Consider the following 8,705-nt stretch of genomic DNA (forward strand, 5'->3'; position numbering starts at 1 on the left):
TCGTTTAGGTAGTAAAAATTAGGTACCTACGTCAATACCAGTAAAATATTGATTTTATAACAACTGAATACACAAAATCATATTGGGGTAAGATGGCACAGTAATTAATTTCTTACCTTTAACTAAATAATATTTACTAATTGAGTACATTTTCAAGTTAATAATTTTCTGTTTCTTATATTAAAAAAGTTGATATTGATTTAATTTAATAATTTTTACAATTAAAGTTTTAGATTCTGAGCGGAGCGATGAATTTATAATTGATTTTACAATGATGTGTGTCTTTTATTTTTATTTTTGTGTCAATGTACACGATATGTAGTCAAAATGATGCTTCGATTTTCAACTTCGGAATCTTTTACGGCAGGAAAGTGAATCTAGTTGGTGCAATGAGTAGGCCAAAATTTAAAATTCCCAGTAAATTGAAAAAGCGCCTAGAATAACAAAAAACAAATTAAGGCATGTCTAACGGGAATTTTTACGCAAAATCGGTTTTCGAAAATATTTGGTTTTTGGTGCAACTTAAAAAAAATACCGTACATAGGTTATAGGTATATGACATTTTCACTGAATGTTAGCATTTTCTTTACACCATACGATTTTCAAAATAGTTTAACTCACGTTGAGCTATTTAAAGGCATATGGATTTTTGGATTATTTTTAGTTAATTTAAATCAATGTCGATAAAAAAATTTTCTCTCTGTTAAAAAACTTGAAAAGGTAATACAAGATTTCTCGTTAGGTAATTGTTGTTAGTACAAATTAAAAAAAAGTTGAACTCAAATGTTTTTTTATGAGCGTTTGAATATACAATTAACCATTCGATTTTTCATGGAACGATTAACTAATTTTTCTTGTAATTTAAAAGTAAATAACCGTAGCTACTTGAAATTTCCATCCTATGTTTATTTTATAATTTTCTACATTTGATTAAATTTTCAAAATATTTTGACTCGTTTCGAGCTGATTACGGATATAATCAATTGTTTAGTTTTTAATTTCTTTAAATAACAATAAAATTGTATTCGTTGGGTCAAAACTCAAAAAGCTTCAACATTTAATACAAGGCTACTCAGTCCTCATACATTATTAGGTAAAGTGAGTGCTGTAAATTTACTAGGTAAATTTTTACCAGTAAAAAAATTTAGCGTACATTTTACCAATTTTTTAATGATATCTTCAATTACCAAAAAATATCACTACAAGGGTTTTATTTAACTAAAAATTTGAAAAATGCTACTATATTATTATTCACATTCAATAAAAAATTTCAATATTTTTTATATTTTAGATTCTGCAGAGCGGAGCGATGGAGCTATTGTTTTTACAACGGTGTTAATTTTTTTTATTTTTTTCCTTTTCTTTTTCTTTTTATATCCTGTATACAAAATTTCTTCCAGAAGGAGTGTTTCGATTTCAACATATAGTACCTTATCTTTTAGCAAATTGGATCAAGATGGTACTTTAGAGAGGTCATTTTTTGATTTTCTTAATAGTTATTTAATGCCACAAGAAAAATCACAGGAAAATTACAAAAAAACGCTAAAAATGGGATTTTAATTTGTAACGCTTTGTTTATCACTATAGAAACGGATAAAAAATTATCATATTTTAATATTAATTCAACTTACATGTTAAAATAAATAATAACAAAATATAAAATATCCTGCAGACTGACAAACCGTCTCCGCTCAGAATCGTTTTTCTTATACGATGATATTTTATCATTGAATTCAAATCTAATGCAACCATTATACAATGACCCACTTGTAATCTACTGTACAGCAGAGCCACATCCACTTACCTGCTTTTTTACTTTTTTACTGCAATTATACAAACAAATTGAATTTTTTATATCAAAAACATTAGTCTTACGTACGTTTTAACTATTTATATAATAAATAAATTAGAGTTTATATTAAATTAACAGCTTTTAATATGTCCATCAAAACCTTATATGTCCACGATAAAAAATATATTATAATTGCCATTCATAACAAGTCCCATTTAAATTTAAAAGAAACATTATAATTTCGTTTAAAAAAAATTTTAAGACCTAAAAGTAATAATTTTTGTAATCTACAGAATATTTTACAAATAAATCAGTTGCAACACCGAAAATCAAAAATCTACAACACAAATTATTTGGTGTAGAGCAATTTAAAATCTTAAAATATCAGTTTTGAGGTATTGTTTGAAAATATAACTCCGTATTCATACGTACCTAATTCAACAATCATATTGTTCCTCAAATTGTAATGGTTTAAGTCCGTATATTTATAAATTATCAGCGATGAGCAAGAGACATGTCGTATTATAGTGTCGAGACACAATCGAGAGGTCTACAGGACCTTGAGTTTTCCGACCGGGGCCGGCAGGCGGAGAGAGCGACTATAACTTATCATATTTTAAAATTGGTAAGGTTCCATCATCGTTCTTAATTCTTTAAAATACGTAGGTAGGTAGGTAAATTAAAAAAAAAACTGTATACATTTTTAGTAAAAATCTGTTAGCCTTTACAATTCTATACTACCTACGAAAACCCTTAAGAAGCATACACACGATCAATATGACAATATTATTGAGATCAATATAATATCAATAACCATCAAAACGGTTTGGATATTTTCAATATTGTCATGTATGCCTTCAACATAATATTGATCAGTAATATTTATAGTGTATGGGCCGCTTTGAACTAGATAAGGAACAGCATTTTATAAGAGGCTATTAGCACAATTTTTTTCTTCTCAGACCCATTATAGACAAAACGCATTCACGTAAAACTATTTTATACGATTTTCAACTATCAACCTACCTATATAATAGGTACCTAATCTTAGTTAAGATTACCTAATATAAAAATATAGAGAATAATATTTGTGAGGGGTTGACATATCGGTGTTCTATTTTATTATTACCTATTTAAGTTTATATTTGACTTAAACAATTGTTGTAAATTAAAATGAATAATAGGTAGGTGGAATTATATAAGAATCTCGCTGCACTTGGTACGCACACCGACCTCTCTTTTCCCCTACAAGGATTTCCATTGAGTCTGTCTCATTTCAACTAAAAATGCATGTGCAAAGTCTTCAAAAGTGTTTCCAATGAAATAATACATTTGTTGACATGTTTTACAAATAAACAGTTCTAAATTAAATATTCAAAAACCAAATAAATATAATTAGAGAGCCTATTTAAGACTCTAATAACACTCTAACCTTATATAGGCTCACTAGATATATAATATTCAAAACAATTAATTTAACACGTCAACTGCAATAATAAAGTAGGTACCTAATACCTATAACCTATGCACCTAAAATTATTACTCGCATGGAGTTTTTAAATACCTACCATATACATTATATCTACTGTCTATATTCGACGGAAACGAATAACTCCTAAAGATCTTACTCATAAACCCAATTTAACCTAAACGATGTAAATACATATTTGGAGCGTGTCGACAATTTATTTTTAAATTTTGTTTAGAAAATTGCGTATTTGTGTGGGGGGCTTTAATTGAGCTTGACCCACTTCCATAAACTAAGCTTAGTATATTTATTTGGGAGGGGCTGAAGCACCCAGCTCTATATTATCATTTGTTATATAATATTATTTATTGATTTATAAATATGGCCCCACTGAACGCGATTTGCGATTTGCGATTTTGCGTTTTGCTATTGCGTTTTGTGATTTTACGATTTTATTAAAACTATAGAATAAAATATATGATATGGCTCTACTGGGAGCGTTTCACGTTTTGCGTTTTACGATAAATCGCTTTTAACGCAAATAAATAGTTTGTTTTCTTACCATTAATCGCTTTTGAAAAGCCCACCAAAGTGTATAAGTTTGTCGGGAAATCATCGCGATGAACTAGCTTTAAAGAACAAGAAAATAAGTATTTATGATAATATGTCAATATAATATGATATTGTTAATTTTAGTATAACCATTTAATAGGTAGTATATATTTTGTTGTGTATTTATATACATACATGATTCTATTAAGTGTTTTATGATTAAATGATTTTTCAGTGGCGCAACCAGGATTTATTCAAGGGGGGGGGGGGGTCCAAAAAAATGTATTAAACTACTGTTTTTCTGTCCTTTTCCTGAGTATATACATACATTTCATTTCTTAATAAACACAATTTGCTGAGTTTAAGAATAATAAAAAAAAAAGGTGGGTAAGTGGATGTCGCTCTGCTGTACAGTAGGTTACAAGTGGGTCACTGTAATGGATTAAATTTGAATTCAATGATATAATATCATTGTATTAGAAAAACGATTCTGAGCAAAAACGGTCAGTCAGCCTATGTTATTACTAAATATATCTAATGATATTATTGTGAATAAAGTAATTTATATATAATCTATTTACGTAGAACCTTGTTTTAAATTTTTAATCCTTAGCTATGAAATTTGAACATTTTATACATTTTTAACTAAAAATAATTATTAAATTTTAAATTTGATATATTTTGTCAAAATTCGAACTTTGAACGCTTATAAAAAAAAATTGTGCCTATGTATTTTCAATGTTTTTCAACTGTTATTGTAACAATATATCAGGAGCCTTGCATTACATTTTCACGCTTTTCTACCCAACAAATACATTTTTATTGATATTTATAGAAAAAAAAACTAAAAAATTGAAAACTGACAATGTCCGTAAACAGCTAAAAAAAGAGTCAAAATATTTTCAAAATGATATGGTGTATAGAAAATGAAAATATGAACATTCAGTGAAATTTCCATGTATTTACAGTTATTCGTTTTTGAATTACAATGAAATAACAAAATCCACTACGTGAGAAATGGAGTGAATATCCAATCTTGTAAAAATATGAAATTCAAACGCTCATAAAAATTTAATTTGATTTGATTGAAGACATTTTTTTTTTTTTTGATAAAGATAGACAAACTTATGAATGATCTTGTATTACATTTTCATTTTACAGTTTTGTATTAGGTAATAGATCACGATCTTTTAAAAATTGTATACAAGTTTTGTCATTAAAAATAATTTTTCTATATAATTCACCCAAAGTACTCATTTTATAAAACCATAAATTTAAATTTAATGAAAAACACACAACTACAACGATTGATCTCGGCGATCTACGAACCCATACTAAATTCTAAAGTACAAAATAAATTTAAAATTCCTAAAGAAATTATAATATAATATCGATACCGTCAATACGGATTACGGTAGATAACGTAGATACGGTAGATAGCATACGACACGTGTGCCCATTTTCAAATCTTATAGTTAAAAAGAAAAAATTTTATGAATTTCTAGCTCAAAATAATTTGCAAATTTTCGTCACTTTTACGTATTTTGTCAATATTTGAACTTTAAATGCTCATAAAAAAAATTGTGACTATGGATTTTAAATTTTTTTTATCTGCCTTTGAAACAATATCTAGGAGCATTCTATTAAATTTTCAAGCCTTTTTAACCAACAATTAAAATTGTATTGATATTTATATAAAAAAAAAAATAAAAAAATTGGAAACTGAAAATGTCCGTAAAGAGCTCAAAATAAGTCAAAATATTTAGAAAATGTTATGGTGTATATAAAATACTAATATAAACATTCAGTCAAAATTGTATGTGTCCACGGTCATTTGTTTTAAGAGTTGCACCAAAAACCAAAATCAATTTTCTCGAAAACAGATTTTGCGTAAGAATTCCTGTTTTTCCTTAATTTTTCATTTGTTTTTCACGGCGCTTTTGAAAACTACTGGACAATTTTTACTTTTGACACCCCAAAGTACCAACTAGATTCACTTTCCTATCAGAAAAGATACTGTTGAAGAAAATCTAAGCATTTTTACTGTCCTAAAAGGTGATGACTGACACAAAAATAAAAAAATAAAAAAAAACACACGCATCAATACATTTATTGTTTCACTCAGAATCTAGAACACACAATTATATTATTTACATTTTTAAATTTATATATACAATGTATGTCAATTAATTATTATCGGATTCGACGTGTTATCAACAAAGTACCTAATGTCCAAATCTAATCTAATAACTAATAAGTAATAATCAATCTAATCAATAAATTTCGATGAACATTTCACGGAACCTTTTAAAAATAAAAATAAAACTATGATATAAGCCAAGGGGGGGTCCGGACCCGGGGTCCACCCCCCCTGGGTTCGCCACTGTGATTTTTTAATATTAATTAATTGTCTGAGCCCCACGTTTCCACTATAGGTAGGTATCGAATACTATAGTACCTATCTCATCCGGTAGGAACTAGGAGCTAGGGTAGATTAAATACGACTCTGATCGAATCTCATTTATACCACAATGAATATTATTTATTTATGTGCATGGACCACTGGACTTTCATACTTACGTATAATATATAGGTACTATTCAATTATTTTAGTTGTCAATTTTTTTTACCGACTTTCTATTTTAACTTTTATGCATAAAGTCTCAAAAAATAATCACTGGGTACCTATTCTTTAAATCTAAATTTTGTTATTTTTGCAAATGTGCGTGTTTTTAGTTCATTATAATACATACCAATCTAGTTGTGATAGGCATTATAATATGTAACCAAAGAAAAACAAAACATAGGCTATATCAATTTTATGTACAAAGTTCGTGCATTAAAATTTATTTTTATATTTTTAAATGTGTTAGTTCATTTGAAAACTTAAACATTATATATATATATATATTAAGCAAATGTTAAATAAATGACAAATGATTTAAAACTATTCTAACTTTCAAACTGTTATTTTATTATTTTAGAAAAATTAGTTATTACATCGCGTTTATACTTCTCGTTTACATTACTGCTATTATTTTTTATAATTATTATCCTTAAGACTACGCATACTACTACCTATATATTGTAGCCATTAATAAGCCATTAAGACGGCTGTATATATACGAACAAACAATTTTCTTACAAGTCATAACCGTTCTAAAACAAAACGTCTTGAGAGAAAGCGCATTCCCTTATTTATATTTAGTATATTTACCGTATTCACTCTTCGTTTATCTTTTATACGTCTGAATCGCGGTTTCAATAGATTTTGTTCGAGTAAGGAGTTAAACAAAAATGAAAAAATATTACAAAAATAAAAACAATATTGGTACCTTATTACCATATTTTAAGTCTTGTCCATCGTGACATTTTTTAACGTAAGTACCTATTTAAAACAAAATTATCTGCACAACTGTGGGTAAAATATTATGCATCAAATTATGGTTTTATACTCGCCTTTATGTAAGGGTTACAGTAATTATGCTAATATGTCCAATAGCAGAGATGCTCGACCATAGAATAAGAATATATATGTGCTCGACCTTCATGGTTGTGATCCTTTTGGAGGTCACAATTTCCCCACATGTCATGATAACCTATATATATATATATGTTTATGTTGCATCCACTTCGTGAAAAGTATTCATACCGATACCAAGTAAACATTATTTTCACAATATGGATGTCCATATTGTGTTATTTCATAACACAATAACTTTCCTATTTGCAGTCCAGACTCCAGAGATGCTACTATATAGTACACTATTCCTCTAAGATACCATCACTTAGGTATAGGTCGGGTAAATGGACATTTCCCCGCCTCTGTTTTCGGCGTAGTAGAACATTTCCCTCTGATACATTTTGTATGCATATATTTCCCCCACAATTTTTTTTTTAAAGTTTACTATTTAATAATATTTATTTTTTATTTTAAAACGTACGTATATAGGTACCTATAACCACTAAACCACTACTAAACTGCTTTGAGTAGTTTTGTTATAAAAGCTTCATCAATGCTCATGACGATGTAAGATTGTATAAGAATTTTATCTTAATAGTCTAAGCAATTGATTGGGTTTTAGACACAAATATTTTAGATTTTAATGTTACCTACCTAATTCAAGCTTATTATTTTAATTTTTAATAGCAATTTATATAGTTTCAAGTAATTCAGTTGATCAAAAATATATATAAATAATTTATTATATTTATGAAAATATTTGGAAATATATTCTGTATTTAGACAATATTAGAAAATATCGGCTAAAAATAATAATTTCATTTTCAGTCATAATTGATAATATAATATTATTAAATAGTAAACTTAAAAAAAAAAATTGGAGGAAAATGTCTGAATAAAAAAATGTATTGGGGGGGGGGGGGAATGTCCAACTACACCGAAAACAGTCGAGGGAAATGTCCACGTTTCAAAACCTACATTTTTGGTATACCGTAAACAAAACATAAAGGGACATCTAGTCGAATCTAGTCAATCTAAATCGGTTAAAAAAATATTGAGGGAGGTGAAATATATCTAAATAAAACTTCGATGTCTATAATTATTTCACAGAAGTGAGAAGTGGATATATACTGTACTCTGTAGTAATTTGTAGTTTTTTTGATTAATATAAAAATGTGTTGTACCTATATAAGCATAGGCGCACATTGGGTGTGAATTTAGGGGGTGCTGGAATAGTTTATGTTACACATGTCCATGGGGGGCTTTGTCCCCTACACCCCCCTTAATCCTAATACTATAACTAACTGCATTACATTAGCTTTAAATTTTTAATTAGAATGGGGTACCTAACTTTGATTTCGCGGGGTAACTTTGATACCCATATATTTTTATTCACTAGAGTACCATGATAATTAAATTTTTTTTCATAA

The sequence above is a fragment of the Acyrthosiphon pisum genome, chromosome X, assembly GCF_005508785.2.
Source record: "Acyrthosiphon pisum isolate AL4f chromosome X, pea_aphid_22Mar2018_4r6ur, whole genome shotgun sequence".
Classification (NCBI taxonomy): domain Eukaryota; kingdom Metazoa; phylum Arthropoda; class Insecta; order Hemiptera; family Aphididae; genus Acyrthosiphon; species Acyrthosiphon pisum.